Raw genomic sequence first — 22,676 nt, forward strand, 5'->3', positions numbered from 1 at the left:
TTTTTAGTGCCCATATTTTTTTTCAACATCTTTTAAAATGTGGACAGTGGAATAGTTTGCAAATTATTAACTTATCTCACTTAATGCCATACGCAGACATCCAAATCTTAATCCTCCTTTTATTCATTACCTTGCTCTGCATGGGATGTGCCTGAGATGATTTGAAAGAGACCCAAAAAGGGGAGAGGAGGACAAGGGGAGTGTGCAGAGTTAGAGTTTACAATTAAAACCACGTAAACCAAGACAAATCAAACACAAATGAGCCCTCCAAACCAAGACAATTAAATACTCCAAACTCCCAAGTTTTGGGAATCCCAACTGCAACATTATGTTCTCTATTGTTTAAGAGCAAACTTCAGCAGAGCTGTCCCTGTCCTGCAATTCTCCACACTCAAAGTATTGACTCATTTTTTGTGTTTTGAAATTCTGCAGTGGAGCTTTCTTAGGGACCTTGGGTTCCACAGTAATAAAGCGCTTGCACAGCTTCAGCCACACACCCCAGAACAGGACCCAGAGGTGTTTTCCTCTTGAGGGCAAAAAGCTTTTCTTGATAGTAGCAGAAATATCCACAGGTAGTCAAGGTTGTTCAGTTCAGGCAAAGAATTGCTATTTCCAGTAACAGCAGGTAGCAGTGAGGGGAGCTTGGCTTTGTTTCCTCTTCAGGTTGCAAGTCCTTCTCATGTTTGACCAGCTGGGATATACAGCAGCTTCTTTGATTCCTAGGGCTGCATCCTTTTTTTCTTCTTTGTTTTCAGCCAGGTGTTTTCACCCTTTTAGTGTGCAATGCAAATACAGAGTTGAGAGCCAAAGGAGGAGGGAGGGGGATTTCTCCCCCCTTCATGCAGTAAGGCACACAAGGCAACCCGCTGGTCTCAGTACTGTTAGTTCACACAGCAACACCAGCAGTGAACACTGCTTATCCCCAGGCACTGGCATTGGTACCTTCATCAAATCCTGATGTTACCATGAGCATCTTAGGGGTTTGGGAGCTTTACACTATTTGCCAAGTCCATAAATGACAGAATCCAGTATAAAAAAAGGTCAATATATTACTGTCGAAAGTTTTTTTTTTTCTCCTTTTTTTATACAAAAATTAAAAAGATCAAAATATATCACATTATTTACATATTGTGCTTCATGCTCAGAGATCACTGAAAGAGAACACACAGACATACGTTTTAATTAGAAGTGTTCCATTCATTACCTTTACTAATCTTGTTAATATTTTAAGAACTGGCATTCAGATTTCTTTTAGTATTAACAGTACATCCAAACAACTTACCACAGAATTAAAAACTTTTATATGCTAAGGGCATGCTTACAGCCTAACAAGGATTTGCAACCAGTTAGTAACATGCTTGCTATTAACTCAAACTGTGTCCACATACCACATGTTTGGAACTGGGTCAGTAATTCCTCTCAGCTTCAGTGTCATATTTTTGTTGGGAGAATGAGGTTACAGCATCCTCCCACAATCATGATCAAGTCCTCATCTTACAGGGGGGATACCTGTCCCCCTCATTCTCCTGGGCTGCCTTTAGCACTTACAACCCCTGGCTGTTGACCACCTGCAGCCAGATGGACTGATTTGAGTCCTGAAGTATTGTGGGGGTTGTCAATTATAATGTCAATGGCAGAAAACTCTTTGGAAATCCCATGTTTTGTAAAGAAGTTGCCCACTGTAGAAGTCTCAGCAGTGGGGCTGAGTAGGTCACACAAGCACATTTTGCAGAGTGATGCAGTCTTTGCACAAATGATTCCTTAACTGCCTGGGCCATTAAAAAAAGGCAAAACGAGCAAGCCTGAAAAAAAAAAAAAAGGCATTGCTACCCACCAGTGTTAAGGAGAATGATTTTTCATGCTTAATAAGTTTTTGGAGTGATGTTCCCAGCCCCAGTTTACAGCTGTGGGGAACAAGACACAAAGCTAGATGGAATCCTGCTCTCCCAGATGCCTGCCAGGCACATAACCTGTTGCTTAAAGGAAGTGCAGCAATGCAAACAATCACCAGGCAGCCAGCAAAACTACTCAGGACCTGCTCAAGTTTACACAATTATTATTATTACTGTACCTTATGCCAACATCCTGCTACTGGCAGTCCGTCTGGGCCCTGCAAAATTGAATTCAGAGATTCAATTTCTGTTGACAGTGACTTAAAAGCCTGACCCAAAAACCTGAAGCTCAGCCCTTGCAAGGCTGAAAGGTTTAACAGCACTGTTAATTACCATGCAAACCCCATTTGCTGTATATGCACAAAAACAAACACGCAGGCAACGTAATCTGTGTGCTTAACAACAAAATCGAGTACTCTCCACGTTTTAAAAAAAAAAATTCTTTTTCCTTTCAACAGAAAATTGAACAAATCTAGAAATTTGAACCACAGTTAGTTAACTTTATAATCTGCTTTCTAAGGTAGTCATGTTTACAATCAGATATATATATACAGAAAGCATGATGTGGAAATGTATTTTTCGTTAATATGTGCTTTTCATTTGGTGGCAGTGATGTGTTTTTTTTTTTTTTCCGGGTGATATCCTGATTGTATTAAATTCGATCCTGCAGTACTTAGTTTCTTTTAAGAATCTTGTTGCTGAACTGATTGAAATAGGAAGAGCTGTGGACTGTGCAAAGGGAGTGTGAAAACATTTGTCTTTCTCTCATGGAGATAAAGAAACATTCAGAAACCAGAAAGCCAGAAGAGCTTACTTACCAGGAGGAAAACCCTGAGAAGGAAGGAGTCCCTTTAGAAGAGGAATGGACTATGTATGACCAACCCTTTCAAGATACTGTAGAAGAAATAGCTGACTTCAGCTGCCTTTTCTGGTGCTGGATTTTTTTTTAAGGCTCTGGGATCTCTGGTTGCATGAATTTTTCTGCATGTAGAGCTACAGAGAGCGCACAGGCGCCGACCCTTCCCCCCAGAGCCACCTCCACATCACGCAGGGGTGGGAAGCCAGGAGGGGGTGTGTGCAGCTCATGCAGATACAGGTCAAAATGCATTTTTACATTTTTTTTACTGTAAATGTCAGTCATCACATTTTTTGTATTCTGTATTGATTTTATATGTAAAATAGCCTATGCCCAATAAAACAGATACAGTGACGTAAGGTGACCCTCTCCAGCTACTCACAGTGTAACAGGTCAAGTTGTTTTCACCTGCTCTCCTACAACATTAGTTAGAAAACAGAAACATTTTTCTGCTGACATCAGTCAGTATTTTGGTCCATAACTATTTATAAAAAATGTTTAACCTGTGCATTTGCCTGAGGTGTCTGGGGATGAAGGGTGGAGGGAACGAGGCACAGAGCCATTGCTTGACCTATCTGCTGTTAAAGCACATCCTAGCACTGACAGTCACAGGGTTGGTTTCTGCCCTGGGCCTTTTTTCTTCTCATGCATTCAAAATGCTTATTTTAGCCATCTTAAAACTCCATGCTTTTCTACCACGTTTCACTCAAGTGAGACCAAAATGGCTTGTCAACTTAAAATGAGCTTTACAACCTGTGTGTAAGGCTCATAGTCATGATCCTAGGCTGAAAGCCATTGCCAAGTAAGTTCCCAGGAAGCCTGCACTGCATCTTTGGGTGCAGAACAAAGACAACACTCTCAGCCAACACCCTTCCTAAGCAGGAAGATGTGCAAGTGCTTTACTAACTAGTCGTGTAGTAGAAATACTGGCCACTGGGGAATTCACCTACTGCAGTTAACAGTGCCTTCAATAGATAGGTCTTGCATTTTTTATATAGTTAAGATGAGAAATGGTTGGTAAATACAACATCTCTGGGGAACAATTACGGAGCTGAAGGGGGCCTGCTGCTAGTAATTGGTTTCTTTAACACATATGAAAGTAATTTAACTTCTTGAAAGAGAGACAGCTTACTGCCCTTTTGTTTCTCTGAAGACAACTGCAAATCATCTAACATGCAGCATTTTCTATGGTTAAGAATATGAAAATAAAACAATAACCTCTTTTTAGTCAGTCGTGCAGTGCCATGCTGGGGAGCTGAGCACAAACCTTCCTGCACTACCCCTGGACTTGAACCTGAGCTCTGCAAGTGCCTTTTCAATCCTCAGGGTGCTGGTGATCCCCTCCAGCCACCACTCCCCAGAACTGGCTGCTCATCTGGGAAAAGCTTCTCAAAACCCAGACTCACAGGGCTGCAGCAGCACAGGCAGGAGGGGAACCAAAAACCACCATAGGTGCTGAGAGAAACCCAAACTAATTTTTAGCATCTCTTCCCATAAAGGGCCAGGCACCTCCTGCAGGATCTCCCACTGCTGTCACACCTTTCCTAAAGTCACTGTAACTGCGAGGAGGAGGGCACAGAACCCCAGCATCCCTCTCAGTGCCAAAGCCAAACGACTTGCCCCAGCTTTACTGCTTTGTGTCCTTTTTCTCCTTACAGATTCAGCTCCTCAGGACAGGGCTTTGCCACAGCAGAAACACACACAAACCATGCAAGAAAGCAAGAGCAGATACGGTACCAAAGAGCAGGGCAGGATCACCCCATCCAGGCCCGGTAAACCTGGGTCCCCTTTGCTGCCTGCAATGCTACCATCTCCCTGTTTGGAAAAATAACTGCTTGTTGAGAATGATAAAGGACACAGGTGTTACTCAGCCAGACACCTGAGTTTCAGCAGAGGAGGAGGAGGATGGGTCCAGAACTTTACAACTCTCTTTCTGATGACACAGCAAGTCAGCAGAGTTGTTTTATGGCAGGGAATTCACAGACTTGTACGGCCTGTCATCTGGGAAAGATCTGTACACAAACCAGAGCTTCACATTTGTAACAGTGCAGTGAAAAAGATGAGGGTTAAATCATCTGGCATGTTGAGGGAGGGAAAATAATCCATCAGAAACCAAGTAATTGACTTTCACATTCAATTTCCAAGCAAAATGAAGCATGTTGACTGAAGGAGCTTTTTGCTCGTACAGCAGAGCTCTGTGACAGTTCTGGTGGCCATAGGTGTACTGGCAAGTTGAGAAGTCACACATTTAGAAAGGAAACAGGTTTTTTGGTGCAGATACCTGGCACTACACTCTTAGTTATGTGTAGCTGAACTAGGGCTTAACAGCTACATTTTAGTAATATAATTCAATAGTTGATAAAAAACACTCATTCTGCAACCTCAAAACATTTGAGGGAAGAAAGGAGCTTTCCACTTTTAGATATTATACAAAATATTGTAATGAAAAGATGGTATGTTTTACCAGGCCAGATAACCTCTTATAAACCAGTATAGATTTTTCTTTCTTCTGGGCCCTATCTGAGGAATGAGAGGTTCTGGAAGTGGACTTGGGAGATCCACCTTGCTCAGATTCAAATACCAAAGAGGTTTCCTGAAACCCAGCTACATGGCAGTGGCCTTGGATGTGTCTGAGAAGGGACAGATCTGAGCTGTGATCTCAGGTGGAGAAACACCTGGAGGTCTCTTCCCAGAGGCACTTCTTGGCAGCCTGGGGAATTCCCAGCTCATCCATCACTTGACTTCAGCAGTGCTAAAGTTCTGTTGCCTCTGACCTGCTTCCCTACAGGGGAGAGCTAGAGCAAAGATCACCCCTCACTTGCTTTGTGGATATTAAGGGATGGAGCTGACCTGGTTTTCAAACTGCCTTACTGAAGCCCATTGTTCCTGACTACAATAAGAAGGTCTCCACACAAAGATCCTTTATTTTTACTGCTGTGGCTTGCTCCCATCTGGCCAGAGAGGAGCCCTTACAGCAAGCAGCAAACTTCCAAGCAGTGCAGATAAAACAAACCATTAAGAAAAGTGAGAAAACAATAACCATCTGCTCTGATTTACTGCAAAATAAAGAACTACCAATCCTCCCTCCCTTCCCCTCTCTGCAGAGCCATGTTCCCTTTCAGTCCCACCAACGTGTGATTAGAATGAGGGAGATAAAAAACGTACCACGGGACAAGGCTGATCCAGTCCAGGAGGGCCTGGTTCCCCCTTCTGCCCTTTGGCTCCTTTTCTCCCTGGTATTCCTCGCTCACCCTGTTGCCACAACAGGAGAAATATCAGGAATAAGAGAGGAAACACCTTGGCTGTAACTCGCACAGCACTTGTAGAGTCCCACACCTCACCCAAAGAAGGGAGTTGCACTGGTGTAACCACAACTGAGTAATTAAACCACTGAAAATCTTCCATTAAATCTGGGGGAAGATACTTGAATAGATAATTGTAACAATGACAGACTCACTGGTTTCTGCTGGAAACCAGGTTGGTATCTGACATTTCAGTGGGAGCAGCAGCAGCTCCCAGCCACTCCTGCTTCCATCTGGTCACTTAAAAAAGAATTAAGGATCCCTGTAACAAAACCTTGACTTGGATCCATTTCAAGGTCTATAAACCAGAACTCAAGATTCTTCACAACCTGGAGGCAGCCAGGCTGCTCCATTTCCCCAGGATGGTTGTGCCAGGGGGTAGAGGCGTGCAGAAAACACCTCCAAGAGGGAAGGAACTAACTGCACTGGGGCCATGCAAATACCTGTGCCACGGACAAGCCCTTCCAGCAGTGACCTGGAAAATGCTGCCAGGCTGGAGAAGGAACCAGCCCCCAGAGCAAGTTTTGCTCCTCTCTGAAAGAGAGGCCAGTCCTGCCACCACGAGCACTTCCACAGCCATAACCCACTCACCTTCTCGCCTCTTTCACTCCTCTCTCCTTTCTCTCCTCTGAGACCTGGGAAACCCTATCACAACATTTTTTAGGTGGAAAAAAAAAAGGTTTGTTAGTTCAGCATGTGAATATCCCGGCATCTGGGTTCAAAATAAGCAACCTCCAGTGATCAACCCATCCTCCCACAGCGAGGAAAATGACCTTTTCTTCCTGTTGACTTGGTACCTCAGCAATTTCTTGGGAAAGCTGGTGCTTTACCTACCCCAGTAACATTTTTGTTTCCCTGAATCCAATACAAATATTTACAGTTGGAAAGGGAAACCCCCACAGCACCTTTAGCTGAGCAGTTACCACTGTGCAGGGGAAGCAGTCTGGCAACTGGCCTGAATTAAGCTTTTTTTCTACAGCCACAGTGTCTAAGGGTCAGTAGTCTACTACTGTTAGTGAAATATTTTTCTGACCATCTCAGGCAATTTGATGGTCTTTATGTACATATTCTTCACGTTTCCACATATCAAATAATGCTTTTCCATACTCACATCCAATCCTGGCTCCCCAGGCTTTCCCTGCAGTTGGAAAAATAAAAGTTAAGACATACAGAGTTTGGTATTGCAGACAAACATTTTTGCTGAAATCCTGGAGTAAGTGACAGGACAAACTCCCCCCCTCCCAACCCCTGAAGGGAGCTTCTCCCCACGCAGTGAGATAGTGCTGGTAATCCCAGCTCTGCAGGTCTGGTGGGACCCAATATGGTGGGGATTTTATCAGCCTCTATTGTAGGATTACACCACAACATCACCACTCCTTTCCCACCCTGATAATTACCTTCTCTCCTTTGGTACCGGGTAAACCAATGAGCCCTGGAGCACCCGGGAGACCCTTAAAGGAAAAAGAAACAAGGCATAGCCACAGTTGGTGTAAGGCACATTTCTGTGGATGGCCGGAAAGGAGATAAGAGGAGCTCAACTCACAGCAGGTCCCGTGTCACCCTGGTCCCCCTTCTCACCACTGTCACCTTTTTCTCCCTTTGCACCGTCCAAACCCTGCAGAAATGAAGAGGCATCAACCAAGAAGACCTGGCACCTCAGCTCTTCCCATGTCTCTGGGATGCTTAAACCCACACTTGACCACGAGAAATAGTTGCAAAAAAAGCTTTAAGCCTGCAGGTTTGGAAACCCTGACTTGAATGTGCCACTCACCCTGAGGACTCCATGCTGGAGGAGGATTTAAGATTGTTTGGCAGGAAAAAGGGTCTGTTTTCCAGAACACCAACTGCTGAACAGCACAACCAAGTGATGTGTTGTCACAGTGACAAAAAAAAAAATCTGTCCCCAGAGCTGACAGGCCTTTGTGAGCCTGCAAATAATGCACTGGCAGCCTGAAAACAGTGGGTGACATTTAATTTATTGACTTACTTTAGGCCCCTGGATTCCTGGAGGACCCTGTGGGAAAGACAGTGGCACATTTGAAAACCAGACTTTAAAAAGCAAACCCCAAAGTTTTCTTCCCAAACCATTTCTTGCTCAAATTATGGGCTGACAATGGCCAAATACTACTTTCTGGGACAGGTGGCAGTTTATTTGGTTCTCTGATGCCAAAGTGGGGGAAGAGGAACTGAAAGGGAACACTTTGTGCACCAATAAAGTTTTGCAACAGGAGCTCTGGGGAGCGAGGGCTGCAAGAGCTTTCCTGAAGCAAGCACAGCAAAAGCTCCAGAAGGCAGCACCCTGCCACCCACCAGGACCCTTGAGCCTGGGGACACTTCCCAGGTTATGAAAGCCACCTGGTTTTGAAGCACATTCCAAACACCTGAGATACCTGCACTGAAAATGCTTGGTGTGTTCAGCTCTGCCTGTTCCCTCTCCCACTGCAAATGATGGCTGAAAACTTCCTACTTGGGCAAATTTGTGGGAATGCAGACACCATCCCATGGGAAAACAGGTTTTCCATCTCACGAGGTTTTATCTTTTCCCCATCCCAAGCAGCAACTTGGGTGTTTGCAAAATGTGCCACAAAAACTGACAAACATTCTCCCAAATCGGGTGCTTCCCTCTCCAAGGAATGCACAGACCAAGGTAGCTCTTCCCTGATTTTTTTTCCCCAGGTTCACAGCAGCCCAAAATGATTAAACAGAGGAAACCACCCTCATTCTTAACTGATCACATGCAATATTAAATCTGCAGCAATGCTCAGTTGCATGAGCTGCTTTCCAGAGTCCTACCATAGGGCCAGGTAATCCTGGGGGTCCAGGCTCAGGTATGATCTGCAGAAGGGAATTAAATGGCAAATTAGTGGGGCTGGGCACAGAGAGAAGAAAGTTTGGGAATGGAAACCTCACGTGGCACAGAATCGTGACTTAATGCCCTCTGATTTAATGGCTTTAATCAAAATATCTGCTAAACAAGGAATTGCTTGTAGGATTTATAAAGAAGTTAATCCTAATAAGCACGTGAATCAAGCTGAGGCATGACCCATGTTACCCAGGGGATTCGTCACAAAATGGAGGTAATGGAAAATGATGCCATTTTCTGTATGGATCAGAGAAATCTAGGCTTCTTGGTTAATAATAAAAAACCACCACCAACAACAAAAAACCCCAACAAAACCACCACCAAAAAAACCCCAAACCACCACCAACAACAAAAAAAAAACAACCAGAAAAAATCTAGAACAAAATTGGAGTTCTGATATTAATAACATTAATAAAAAGCTATCAAAACTATTTGTTTTTTAAGCAGAAGGCATGAGTAAGGAAAAAATGATGAAGCAATCTTATAAAATGCAAGGGGCAGAACAAAATGTAAAACAACTATCAATGCAAAATCTAAAGTAACTTTGTGGTGCTGGGGCTGCAAAACTTCCTTAAGAAATAAACCCCATTTAAATGCATCTGAAAGTTACTATGGAAAACATTTGTGTTTTGCTCCCCTCTGCTACACTGGTGGATACAGAACCAGTGGCTCCAGCCTGCACACCCTCATTTTGCCTGACCTCACATCATGGAACAAACTTTACATGGTCAGCATCTTACATGATTATTCTGCAAACACGGTGAGCCAGTGTCTCCTTTTTCTCCTTTGTCTCCTTTTGGCCCCTCTGCTCCCTAAAAGTTAAAAACACAACACTGATGTGGTGGCATCTTCCAGGAAAGCAAAAACAAGAGAGAAAAGTACATTTATTTCCCCTAAATTCCAGCCTTGGCTCAAGCAAAGCTCATGGTTTGCCACCAGGTGAGACAAGATTTTCTCCTCCTTACTATCAGCTTAGATCACATTCTGAAAAAGCTGTTAGCATCATCATTAGAGCAAAGAAATTCAGTGCTCCCACATTCTCCAGCTCCTAAGTAAGCTCAGCAGACCTGGCCCTTCACTGAGCTTCTGCAGAAATTGAGGCATTCAAGAAAGAAGCAGCAGCTGTAGAGGGACAGAAAGAGGGACATTACCGGTGGGCCCGACAGTCCCATTTCTCCTGTCTCTCCTTTCTGTCCCATGATCCCTGGGCTGCCCTGGTCACCCTTCACTCCTTTGGGACCCTGGAAGGTTACAGAAAACAACTAGTAAGGAGAAAACCATTTAAAAAAAATTCCCCATTTCTGCCTTTTCTCTCCACATTGCAGCAGGAGCTCACAAAACCACGTTTTAACATTAAAACTTGCATACACCAATCTTGTGGGCTCAGCAGAATTTGGCCAGGCCATAGCAGGGATTGCAGCCATTTTGGGCTGGGAAGATTTATGACAAAATTTGAGACAGCATCTGACAAAGCACTCATAAAAGGAGCCCCTCAGCAGATGCCACCAGCAGCAGCTGCACGCTCACATTTGAGCACAGGCTGTAAGCAATGGAGTCATGGAAGTCAGCTTGGGGTAGGAGATGGGGCAGAGTTTGCTTCTGGCAAGTTGAGATTTTTTTTTTTACAGCAGCAGCTCTCAAAAGCCCACAAAGAAACTTCTCCCCCCATCCAGCCATGCCCTTCTTACCTTTTCACCATCCAGTCCAGGTGGACCCGGCAAGCCCAGCTCTCCCTGAAGCAACAAAAAGAACAAGGAGCCCATGGTAAGTTAAATCAGGAAATCACCTCAGATAAGCATTTTGGCAAGGAAATGAGTTATTCACGTGTATCAACTGTTGTGGTTATGGGTTTGGCATCACCAGGCTCAGGAGGAGCAGCAAGGAGGTTTCAGTGATGTGTCAGCATTACCAGCTCATCCAAATTTGGGTGACATGGAGACCCTGAGAGGCACCAAAATCCTGCAACTGTTCTTCCAAGAGATGCTTTTTTGCAAGTTAAATTCTTCTTCTGAAGAACCTGCATCTGACTGTAGTTTACTGGCTATTGCCTATGAAGCCAGGGGACAGCATGGTCCCCCTCAGACACAGTGCCAGGGCAGCAAGGGGCACGTGGGATGGAGAGCTCAGCACAGCCTTGGGACCACTTCTGCCATGTGCAATGAGGCAATCTCAGAGGGGCTGGGATTTCACCTGTCAGCTGTGGGATTGGGAGTGGTTTAATTTCTGGAACAGCATCTTCTGGAAGAGGCTGGAGACCAGAGGGGGGGTCAACAAAAGTTTGCCTTTTGTATGAAAACCTACTTTTTCAGCCAGAGGAAGGATTAAATAGCATTTCCTTTACCACACATTAGCCTCAGGTCCTGCAGGCAGCACTGCCTGCTTTATTTTGGCCTAGAGATACTTGCTACATGGAGAGGCACTAATGACCACATCACTTGCTGGGAAACCCCATCTGCATGGCAGAGGTTGGGCTCACCTTGGGACCTGGAGCACCTTGGGGGCCCGGTGGCCCTGGAGGGCCTGGAGAACCCTGAAACACAGCAAACAAAATGGGCATGAGCATGACTAACACAAATAGGGCAGAAAATTATACACAGTCCCCATGCCAGGGGAAAGTTGGGAGCAGCTCCTGACTGTGGTCTACAACAGATACTGGTGTGTTGCCCAGACACCACAATGAGCTCTGCTGACCCAGGGATCCAAGGGACCCTCAGGCCCAGGAGATGTTCATGCAAAACAAAACAACCAGAGCTTGCCAGGTTTGCACACACAGCAGCACACGTGTTAGAGAAACAAAATGCCTTTAGCTGGAGGTGCTGCCCCAGATTTGGGCTGCTCTTGTTACATTCTCCTGTCTCCAGCCAGGCAGGCTGGGGAGAAGAACCCTGCTGAAAAAGCAACAACCAGCTGGGGAGATGCAATTAAAGAGAGGAAACAAAGGAGTCTGTGTGAGCATGAACAGCAGAAAAACTTTGCACACTTAAATAAACTATTTCTTCTTGGCACTGCTGGGTGCAGAGACCATGAAACACCTTGAGATGAACAAGTACTTTGCAACTTGCAAGCTGTCTCAAACAGCAAAACTCTCGGTATTGTTCAGCTGAAAACCAAAACCACATCACATCCTCAAGCACCTTTTTTCCATTACTGCATACCCAAATACTCAAATATTTAATCATGCCAGAAATCATGTAAAGCCACCCCGTTCCAAAACTCTACTGATGAGAGAGATCCACGGGCAAACCCTGAAAGCAGCAACTAAGCAGGAAAATGGATAAGTTAGTGAGGTTCAGTGAGGTGCCCATCAGTAGTCTCCACATGCAGCCCACGAGAGAGGGTCTGGGCCCATGTCTTGAGGGTCTGGGCAGAGGGTCTGAGCCCAGCAGATGAAATCTTCAGATATTTGATGGAGCTTCTCCAACCACTGCACTCTGCACAAACTCCACTCACAAAGCTCCATGCTGTGCAAACATCTGGCAAACGGTAATTACCATCACTTTGTGTATCCCTGCAGCCTGTTATAAAACAATTAGGAAGGTTCTCAAACATGTCTGTAATTAAGTATTTATTTTATTCTATTCAGTTTCTTTCATCATAAGGAGAATGGCAGGACACTGCTTGATCAGGCAGGTTAGGGCTCGGGCATCATTTCCCTTCCTCCAGCATCCCAACCACTGCTCGTGGAGGAAACCACTCCAGCAGAAGCACAGGAAAACCACAGCTCCACACTGTGCCATGGGGATAACACCCTGCAGCCAGCAGTGTTTTAGCTGTAATTTGGCTGTTGACACTCCTGGCACCAGGTGTTTAGATGTCATGGGTTGCTTTTCCCTGCAGAAGGTCACCTTGCACCCACCAGCAGGACCCCACAAGCCTGGAACCTCCCAGAACTGACAGCCCCCAGGTTTGCTGATGTTTCTGCAGGTACCCTCTAAATATCCTCAGCCCCCAGATGCAATGATTGATTCCCTCCCAGCCAACTCTGTGCAGAGATGGAGATCTTGGGAAGGGGGGAATTAGGACAGGGACAGACAGGGTGCCACAACATCCCTGTGGCAGAGCTGAGCAGTTTTTCATTCCCTTCCCATTAAGCTGCAGGAGAGGGCAGAGCCTTGGTGCACGGCTGACCTTGAGTGCATCCAGGATTCGGCCATCGTAGTCGATCACCACAGTGTCACCTTGCTCCCCTTTCAGGCCAGGGGGACCCTGCAATCAGGGACAAAACCTGGTTAGTTTTTGCAGCACCAGAGAAGGAGGTTGTATGGCAGCAAAGACCTGACACCCAGGTGCTTAGGAATTATCACCTTACAAAGTCCTTTGATTTAACAAGTTCCTAGGCTGACAGCCCTGTCATCCAACCAAACCCCAAAAGGGCACAGATTTCTTTAACTAAGAGCATCAAAATCCTCACTTATCCTGCTCATAGCCTGCCTTTTGAAAAATAAAAGTCACAGGCCAGGCTAATAAGAAACTGAGACTTGGCTGTGTTTCCTAGAGCTATCTCCCATGGCAGAGTCTGGTGCCTACATAATGATTTGTTTAAATATGCAGCATCTCTATTTTCTAGCACTGAACTCATCCTGAAGCAATTCGACCCCATACTAAGCAGAAAGAGGTGGTGGGGAGCACCTTAGGTCGAGACAAATACATGACTTCAACCTGAAAAAGCAAAATCCTGAACATCCATACCCGGGGTCCAATGGAACCGATTCCTCCCTTCTCACCAGGTTCACCCTGAAAAATCAAAATCACATTTTTTTTGTTCAAAGTGACCAAAGAAAACATAGGGTATTTATCTTAAACATACTGTAACTGCAGAGGAGATGCCAAGATGTGTTTTGGATTAAAAAAAAAAAAAAAAAAAAGAGCACAGCACCAGCAAGGAACTTCTCCTCGCAAAAAAAATTAGATTTGACTTCAGAGCAAACATATTTTGAAAAAAATACTGTCAGAAGAGAAGATCTCATCACTGAGGGAGTGGGGTGGCCTGCTCGGGGCTGAGCTCCCGGTATCGGGGCTGTGCTGGGCCACTCCCAGCTCCTCTCTCTGCTCCCAGTGTGCCAAGCCCTGGCTTTTTATGCTGAAGTTTCACATGGTTCACTCTTTGCTTTAGGCTACATTTTGCGTGTGGAAAGTTTCAGCTGACATGCTTAAACCATTTTCAAGGACAAGTTTAAGGAAAACGGCTGTGCCAAAGTTTTCTTTCTGTCCTTCCCTCCCCACCCTTGCCCCCCCCCCCCCCTTTTTTTTTTTTTTTTTTTCCTTTTGAATGTTCAGAAGTGACCTGAAATTCAGTTCAGGATTCAAAAGAAAAAAAAAGTACCTTCTGCCATACCCACGGAAAACCCTTTGCTGGTCAAATTAAAGCCCTTGAAAAAATAAAATGTATAAACCAAAGGGCAAATTTCTCTGTCATAGGACGAATTCCAAACAGCAGGTCCCAGGGGGAACAAACCAGGACTGCTACTATCTTTTAAAATGAGAGCTAAGGGTCACCCATATTTCTCCATCACAGAGTTTCCTGGCCAACAAAGAGCCACAGCTGTTCAGTACAACAAACATGACTGGATACAGATCCTAAGAAATAAGGAGGAGTGTAGGAGGGGAATAACCACCCAACAAATGCTGTCCAGGTCACATCATCACAGCATAACCCATCAAGACTGATTGCACCTCTTGGGAGTTATGAAGGTCAGAGGAGCAGGACAGCACCTAAAGTGCTCAGGACTTTGAAGTGATCCCTCAGCCTTCAATACATCAGCTCAAAATACAGAGGTTTAGTTTCTCTTGGGAGAAAGAGGCAATTTAATGAAAAACATGCAATAAGATCATGTTAAAATCTCTTTTTCTGATCTCAGCTTGAATTCAGCATTCATTAACTTGCTAAGAAAAGGTAAAATGTTTCTTAATATCCCCCTGTTCAGTTTTAGTTTGGGCATTTTGAGCCTTTAAGAAGGCAATGGCTCCAAACACCTACTCATCTGAATCCCCCTGCCTCAACAACTTTGTGCCCAGCTTCCCAGCTAAGGGAATTTTATTTACCTTGGGCCCTGGCAAGCCATGTGTGCCATTGTCTCCTTTGGGACCTGCACTTCCTTTTTCACCCTGAAAACGAGACAATTTAGACAAATGCCATAGGGGTAAGATGGCAAGCTGGTTTCTTCAGGTTAGAATTTTCTTCCTTTACACTTAATTTTACATTTACATACAGGAGTCAGCAAATCTCTGCTTTTAGCCTGAAATATATCACGTTGCCTTGGTGCAAAAGGGGAGGTTTTGAGATGAAAATGAAGTTTTCAGGTTTAACAGCCTGACTGCAGGTTGTGCACTCAGCTGCAAAGTCAGCTCCAAAACCTCAGGGTCTGGAGAAGGCTCATTTGGAGAGCTTGCTGCACACCCTGGATCCAGGCACTGCAACCCCACACCCTGAACCCCAGCTCTGGGCCACCCCAGCAATGTTCCCCCCAAGGGACTTCTGCAAGAGAAGCCTCTAATGGGAATTCTCTGCCAACAAGTCGTGTTTGCAAACTTCTGGGCAGAGCTGCCATGGCAAAAGGGTGGGTTATGCTGCTCTTTTCCATTTATTTTTGCCATGTCAGGGGAGAAATGTGAATCTCAGCCTGCTCCACTTGTGATACTGTGCCAAGAAACCAGCCAGCAGAGATGTTGCCAAGCACATACATGAGATGGATGCAGTAGAACATACCTTAGGGCCCATGAGTCCTGGCTCCCCAGGGATCCCATCATCACCCTGATGAAGTAAAATATAAAAAGTGAAACACAAAGAGCCTGTTCACATGTGTCATTAAAGTCCAACACTTCACTGAGTGCTGAACAGACTTCAGAACTATTCAGGTTTGCAGGAGGCTGGGGAAAAGCAGCAAGAAGGAGCCCAGGAGGCTTCTGCATGGTCCCCTCCTCCCAGGGAGGTGGGTGGGAATATCCCAGAATTTGCTTACAGCAGGTGCTGGGGAAGGTGCTCTCCCACCTTCAGTAGAAGTTAAGATACTTAATCCATGGAGGCTTTTGGGGTCACAAAGACTTCCTGCAAGCTGCCACCCATCCTCCTGGGCTTCACCACAAGTCACCACCACACCCATCTCCCAGGAGGAGAGTTCCTTGTTTCACTTGTTATGCTTCACTGTTCTCCTGGAGTAAAACCACTTTGCAGATGTTGAAGAGGATAATTTGCTGGCCAGCTATGGGATTTTATTTTATTTTTTTTAAAAGCTAAATTCTGGCCTGAAAAACACTGATGGCCTCATCTGTTTTGGGGCAAAGCAGCAAAGGGAAAGGCTGGGCCCTGTCAGCACTTTGGCTTCAACTAAAGCAATGATTTATCCCCTATTTGATGGCACCACCAGAAGAAAACCATGGAGAGCTTGGGCATGTCAATCTCCTGCAGTCTTCAATGCCCAACCCAAGCAAAATTCCTGTCCTTGAGAGAGCAGAAAATCCCCACGAGCCCGAGGTGCTGCCTGGCAATGTCCATTCCAAGAATCCCAAACCCATACCAGGGGCTGTGGGGCTGGCAAGAGCCTCCAGGCATTTCTGGGTTTCAGATTGAATTATTGGAGAAAAAGGGCTCAAGACCTACTGCTTTGTTTGGTATTTGCTATTTTGTCTGTTGGGCAGATGTGATTGCAGCTTCTGGCTTGCTTGTAGGAGTGAAAAGGAGGCTGCAGGGATAAGAAACCTCAGGGAACACAAGGAAGGGCTCAGTTTGGACATCCATGGCTTCTCTGTTGGTCTCTGGCAATAGTTTCACTAATCAAGCACTGAGAAAAGCAAATTAAAACCATAAATCACCATTTTACCTTTTTCCCTTGGCTGCCAGGTTCACCCTTCAACAGCAACAAACACAAAAGAGAAATAAGTTTAGATATGTAACAGAAAATAAGGCTGATCGTGTGGATACTGAAAGGTAATTGTGAAGTTAAAATACTTGGGTTTGTGTTGATTGTCTTTAAAAGTGCCAGAAATCCTACAGAGCCCCCATGGCTCCCTCTGCCCCCGTTTCAAGGTTTTAATGTGGGCAGTGGTTGTGCTTTTTGAGCAGGTGACAGATTCAGAGAGAGATTTGCAGCTACAAGTCAATGGCTAATTTGATACCTTAGAAATCCTGTGTCTGATCAGTTCAGACAAGTACAAATCCATTGCAAAATATGTTAATCTCCACCCCCCTTATGCAACAATACTTCAAGAATCCATGTTCAATTAGGTAACAAATTATTTAATACTCACCTTTGGTCCTGGAGGTCCCCTGGCACCCTGTTGAAGGTAAAAATAGTTGGTATATTTGTTTGACAATAGAGAGTACAGGATAAAAATATTTCCAAGAGTACTGTAATTCCCATGGAAAAAAATTACACAGATGCCAACTTCCCATCTTGACTTAAAATAAAGTTTTAAGTTACCTAATCTCCCAGCAAATAATACTTATGTTTTATGGGCTGTGTATTTTATATATAACAAGCACCTTTTAATCCAAACTAGACCTTAGTGGATTGGTGTTACAATGGCAGGAGGCTTCAGAGGGGCAGAAAACACAGGAGCAGCACATCCCTCCAGAGCAGCCAAGGGGCACAGGGAATAAACATCACTGGAAAAACAAATTTTAGGGCACCTATAATTTCCTGTGTTTTGTTTTGGATTTTTTTTTTTTTTCCCCATAAGTAATAACACAAAACCACTTGTTGCAGAGAGCTAAAGAGTGATGTAAAGTGAGGGGGTGAAGAGCCACACACACAGACATGCTGCTGGGCAATACTCACCATGAGGCCCTCCTCTCCTGGTTCACCTTTGAAACCCTACAAAAATAAAAATAGCCAACGCTGAAGCTATCATTCCTCATCCTCCAGAACATTAGGATGTTCAGTAGCATTGCATTTCAGCCTGGTTTTTTTATTCTTTTTTTATTATTCAAATAATTGCCTAATCTGGAGACTTGCAACAGGTTGTTTGAAGGCAGGGAAGAGATCTCCTCCAGGCCCTCCAAGTTACAACCAGCACCTGCACATCCATGTTCTAGCTCCAGCTCTTTTCTCCAAAACTGAAGACGGGTTGTTCCCTTCTGCTCCCTTGCCCCAAATGCCCCAAAACTTTGCAGCAATCAGAGCCCAAGCATTGGCTCATCTGGGCACCCAGTGTTGGGGTTGCAGCACCAGGGAAGGGGACACCCTTCACCCTCCTCTCCCTCACTGGGCTGGGGACTGCCCAGCACGTGCTCACTGCACATCTCCCATCCTTACAGGGGGGCCTGAAGGTCCTCTTGGGCCATCTTTTCCTGTGTCACCAGGAGGCCCCCGGGCACCTGGGGGTCCTGGAGGACCAGGGGGACCAGTGGCTCCATCTCGACCTTGATTGCCCTGGAAGAAGTTCACAGAGACGTGGTGAGATGAAGCAAGCGGTGGCCATGGGGTGTCTGCAAAGCATGCACTGCATCCCTGGGCCATCAGCACCTTGGCCTCCACTGTCCTGGAGAAATTTAATTACAGGTGCTAATTAGGAAGGCTGGGAGCTCATGGCTGCTTCATGCCTGTTGGGTCTGGTTCCTTAACCAGGATTTTGCTCAATCCCTCCCAATAAGGCATTATCTCACTAAATCCTTGCCCAGTGACTGTCTGCATGGTAACCACCAGTTCAACAGCACCCAGAAATGATCCAGACCCAACAACATGCTGCTGTGGAGCATGCACACACATCCATAACTTAGTGGACCACACCAAAATGTAGCATTTAGTGGCACACTTCTAAAGCAACCAAGGTCATTTTTCAACATCCAGTGTAGATCAACCCCAGCATTGCTTCAGTGCAAAGAAAAAAGCAGCAGCTGCATCCCTGGGAAGGTTTGGTGGGTGCCTGCTCCAGAAGGGAGCATCCCATGGGGCTCCACTTCCCTGTTCTTGGCTCCTGACCCCCTGCCCAGGGCCATGACCAGGCACATCCCTGTGGCTGCACAATGGAAAACCTCATGGAAAGGCCATCCCATAAATCTTTTAGCAACATCTGGGAGGGTTACCACTGAGGCAGTAAGAGGGCTGTATTTAATATGTGGTCCACCCTCAAATGAGGGACAAGTGTGGGATTTTCAGAAGTCCTTAAGTGACTTAGCAGCACAAATCCCATGGCCTTTCAACAAGATCTGTGCTCCTAAATCACTTGCAGAGGATTTTTTTTTGTTTGTTTTTTTGTTTTTTTTTTATAAATCGTATTGCAAATGCTGAGCACTGCATCCAATTATGTGAAGTCGAGAGTCTCCCACAAATTTTGCCTAATTAAAATGTCACATTTAGAGTATGAGGACTTAGACAACTCTAGTTTTGATATATTCTGTTTTACAATACCAGCACTCTTTGTATCACCATTTAGAGGACTTTGCTGCTTGATCCCCACTTCCCACGAGTGGCCAAAGCCTAAACCCATCACTTTTACATCTCTGCAAAACTCCCCCTACATTCCAATGAGGCTTCACTCCAGCATGTTCCCAACAAGCACCTTGAACACAGCCACAGTCACTACAAAATAGCAGGAGTGCACTTTCAGCCAGAAAAAAGAAACAAAAAGCATCTCCAAAAATCACAGCAACCCAGCAGCAGCAGATCTGACACCTCTACCTTGAGCACTCGTCGGCTAAAGGCAAGCTGATCCTTAGCCAGAAATCCATGATTCAGCTGAGGAAAAACCATCTAGCCAGGAAAAGTGAGAGCAGAAGAGGAAAGAGCAAGAAATCAAAGTGAAAGCACAGTGGCAGAATAAGTTTGAAAGGCTGTAACAACTTTAAACAGATTTTCTTTGAGAATTAATTGATGCATCAGGAGGAACATCACCTAGGTAGCCAACAGTGTTTTAACATTCTGGATACACTGGAGTCTGGTAAGCAGTAAACAGGCACAGGAAAAAATGTATCTGTTCATGAGCTGGCTGCACAATAGGACATTGAAAGCAGCTGGGGTACAGAGGATTCCCCTACTGCAGGGCTTTCTGCAGAATAAAGAGTATTATTCCAGCAAAGCCCACAGGAGATATATCCCAGAATTTCTCCCAAGACCAAATATTATAATTTTCTCCAGAGGCTAAAATGAATACTGATGTATTCCCCAGCCTGGAAAGTGCAGATAAATCTCGCAGATTTCTATGATGCAAAAACAATGTATCCAGACCATGTCAGTAGTCATTGCTATTGTCTTTTAGCCTTTCTGCTTTTCTATCTAGGGAGCAGCAGTAAGGCACCTCCTTTCCCAGGACATGGCTTGTTCCTCCCTTTTCTTGGTCCATCCCTGCAGGAGAAGGGACAGGATGGAGCGAAGCCCTGCGAAGCCCCCTGGGGATATGGGAAAGTTTCTAAGGAACAAACCTCTTGTCCCCATTGCCCAGTGAGCTTTTAAACCTTTCACACAAATAACCCCAAACCTCAATATAGGGGCAAATATTGCAAACCAGGTAAGGCCACCCCCTCCCCAGCTCCCAGGACAGGCTTTGAAGCAGACATGCACAGGTACACAGCATGGATGTTTTAACACAGGCATCTCAGAAAGGGAGGGGAAAAGCAATGGCAGATAAAAAAACACAACCTTATCAACTCTTGCAAATAAACCCCTTCCAATAAGTTTTTTCAAGCTGCTGGGAGAGGCTTTAGCTCATCCTTCCCTTACATATAGACATGTGAGGGGGACACAATGCTGAAATCCTGAGATTTGTGAAAACTGAGATGCTGCTGCACCAGAATTAATGATGCCACAAAACACTTGCACTCAGCCAGGCCCTCCAGATACTCCAGAAACTGCCAGAAAGGCTCTACTGAGAGCAAAGAGGTTTGTGGTAGACCCAAAGGACCCAGTTTTACAGTTTCTTATGTGCATGAAGATACACGAGAGCATTAATTGGGATTTTCAGAAAAGCCCAAGGAGAGAGACAGTAACTGAAACTTTTTTTTCTTATCCCTCAGGTTTTCACCATGCAAATGAACACCTCCCAAGCCCAGCCCTATTTGTTTCCATGTGAAATGACAACTTGCATTTGCTCAGAGGCCAAACACATTGTGTATCCTACCAAATCCAAGTTTTAAACAATCCCTGTTACAGATGGGGATATGAATGGTGAACAGTCCTGCAGGCTGTATTAAACACAGAGACACTGGTTTTGGCTCCTCAAAAATCCTGGCCATGGATAATTGCTCCCCTGAAGCCTGATTAAGTGTGTTGGAGTTACACATTCCTGCTTCATCTTTACACTCTCCTGATGTATCTGGTCACAGAGCACTGGGCTAACTGGCCCGTGGGACTGACCCTGTGTAGCAATGGAATCCTGAAGCACAGAAACCTTGAATGCTGACAATTTCCAGCTTTAGGGTACTCAATTTAGCCATTTCAGCATCATGTTCCAAAATAAAGTTTAAAAAATAAAATAAATTCACTCTCCATCCTGGTTAGGTGAGGATGCACAACAGCCTCCCCCCCGATGCAGTTTGTAAGCATCAGCTTCAATGGCTAAAATAATGTTAACTCCTTCCTCAGGTCTCAAAAAAATCACCATTAGATGCACCCACACATGCAATAATCTCTCTTTTTTTGCTGTTCACACTAGCAGCAGGTGTTTATGGAGAAAGTAAGAGCATCACAGACAAACATATTCAGTAGCTAATGCCTCCCTGCCCTCACATCACTGCAGACAGATCCCCCAAACCCACCCCAAGCATTATTCCCTTTTAATCTATCATCCCTAATGATAACATTTTTGTGTTCACTGACACACACTCTCCCAGCTCCACCACGCACAGACATTCACATTTATGGAGGAGGCAGCTCTGGATTTATTCCCAGTTATTTAGGACTGGATTTATCCTAGTTATTTATCCTCCCCTTGTCGTGATGACTTGCTGCAACACATCTCTCAAAATCAGCTAAACAAAGCCACCACAGAAACGTGAGGAAAAAGATGATGAAATTAAGAAATAAAAAAAAAATAATCCAGGCCAGATAACACTAAGATGTTTCATATCCAATCCACAGCCCTGAGTGTTTGAAGACATAAAGGAAGCTATTTCCAAAGCCAGGCACCAGTTGTTAGACCTACTTGTGCATGGCTCTGCCAGCCCTATTTCTTTCCCTTTCCTCCCAAATTCTTTCTGAGCCTTTTTCTTCCTCTTGTGCAAAAAGACAAATATAAAGTGAAATTTTCACAAATGCATGAGGGGAAAAAAAAAAAAAAACAAAAAAATTCAGATATTTTTATTGGTAGATTAAAACACAGGACAATTGTTACCTTGGAAGCTGGCACCTGCCCCTGCAATTCCACATGGAACCCATCCCTGGATCATCTCATGCAGTACAAACAGGAGCTGTGGCAGGAGGTGGATTCCCATCTTGTCCTGCAGACTGCTGGGGCTTTGGAGCCTGAGCATCTCCTCCAGCATCACCCAAGTTGCCAGCCCCAAAAGTCATCAACAACCCAAGGAGTGAAAACTCACTCCCATGTGCTGCTGAAGCACCTCTTAAAGCCTTTGCTGAGGATGTGGGTGGGCACTGCAACAAGGTTGAGCCCTTAAGCCCCTCCTTAGTTCCACAGGGTGTAAAATCCACCAGAGAAATTTTGGGGAGTCTGAGGGGGATGTTTCCAAATGCACCCAAGGAGGCTGGGAGCTGCTTCAGAAAATGACACCAACTTCACAAAGTGACTTAGCAGCCCCTGGGGGGGGGGGAAATAGAAGAATGACTTGGAGGCACCTCTGCCTTATGTTAACCACTGAGGTCCTGGCTACATTT

The 22,676-nt window shown here is 45.1% G+C and overlaps 1 protein-coding gene across 2 annotated transcripts in view; it reads left to right on the top strand.

Moving 5' to 3' along the window:
• Nucleotides 1-7,803, top strand: part of HNRNPAB (heterogeneous nuclear ribonucleoprotein A/B) — a 34,059-nt gene extending 26,256 nt beyond the window's left edge. For both annotated transcript variants that reach the window (XM_071758625.1, XM_071758628.1), the window contains one exon: nt 7,672-7,803. The gene's annotated coding sequence lies outside the window, so the exon portion shown is untranslated. The remainder of the gene's footprint in view (nt 1-7,671) is intronic.
• The last annotated feature ends 14,873 nt before the right edge of the window (nt 7,804-22,676 follow it).

This window comes from Heliangelus exortis, chromosome 15 (genome assembly GCF_036169615.1).
Source record: "Heliangelus exortis chromosome 15, bHelExo1.hap1, whole genome shotgun sequence".
Classification (NCBI taxonomy): Eukaryota; Metazoa; Chordata; class Aves; order Apodiformes; family Trochilidae; genus Heliangelus; species Heliangelus exortis.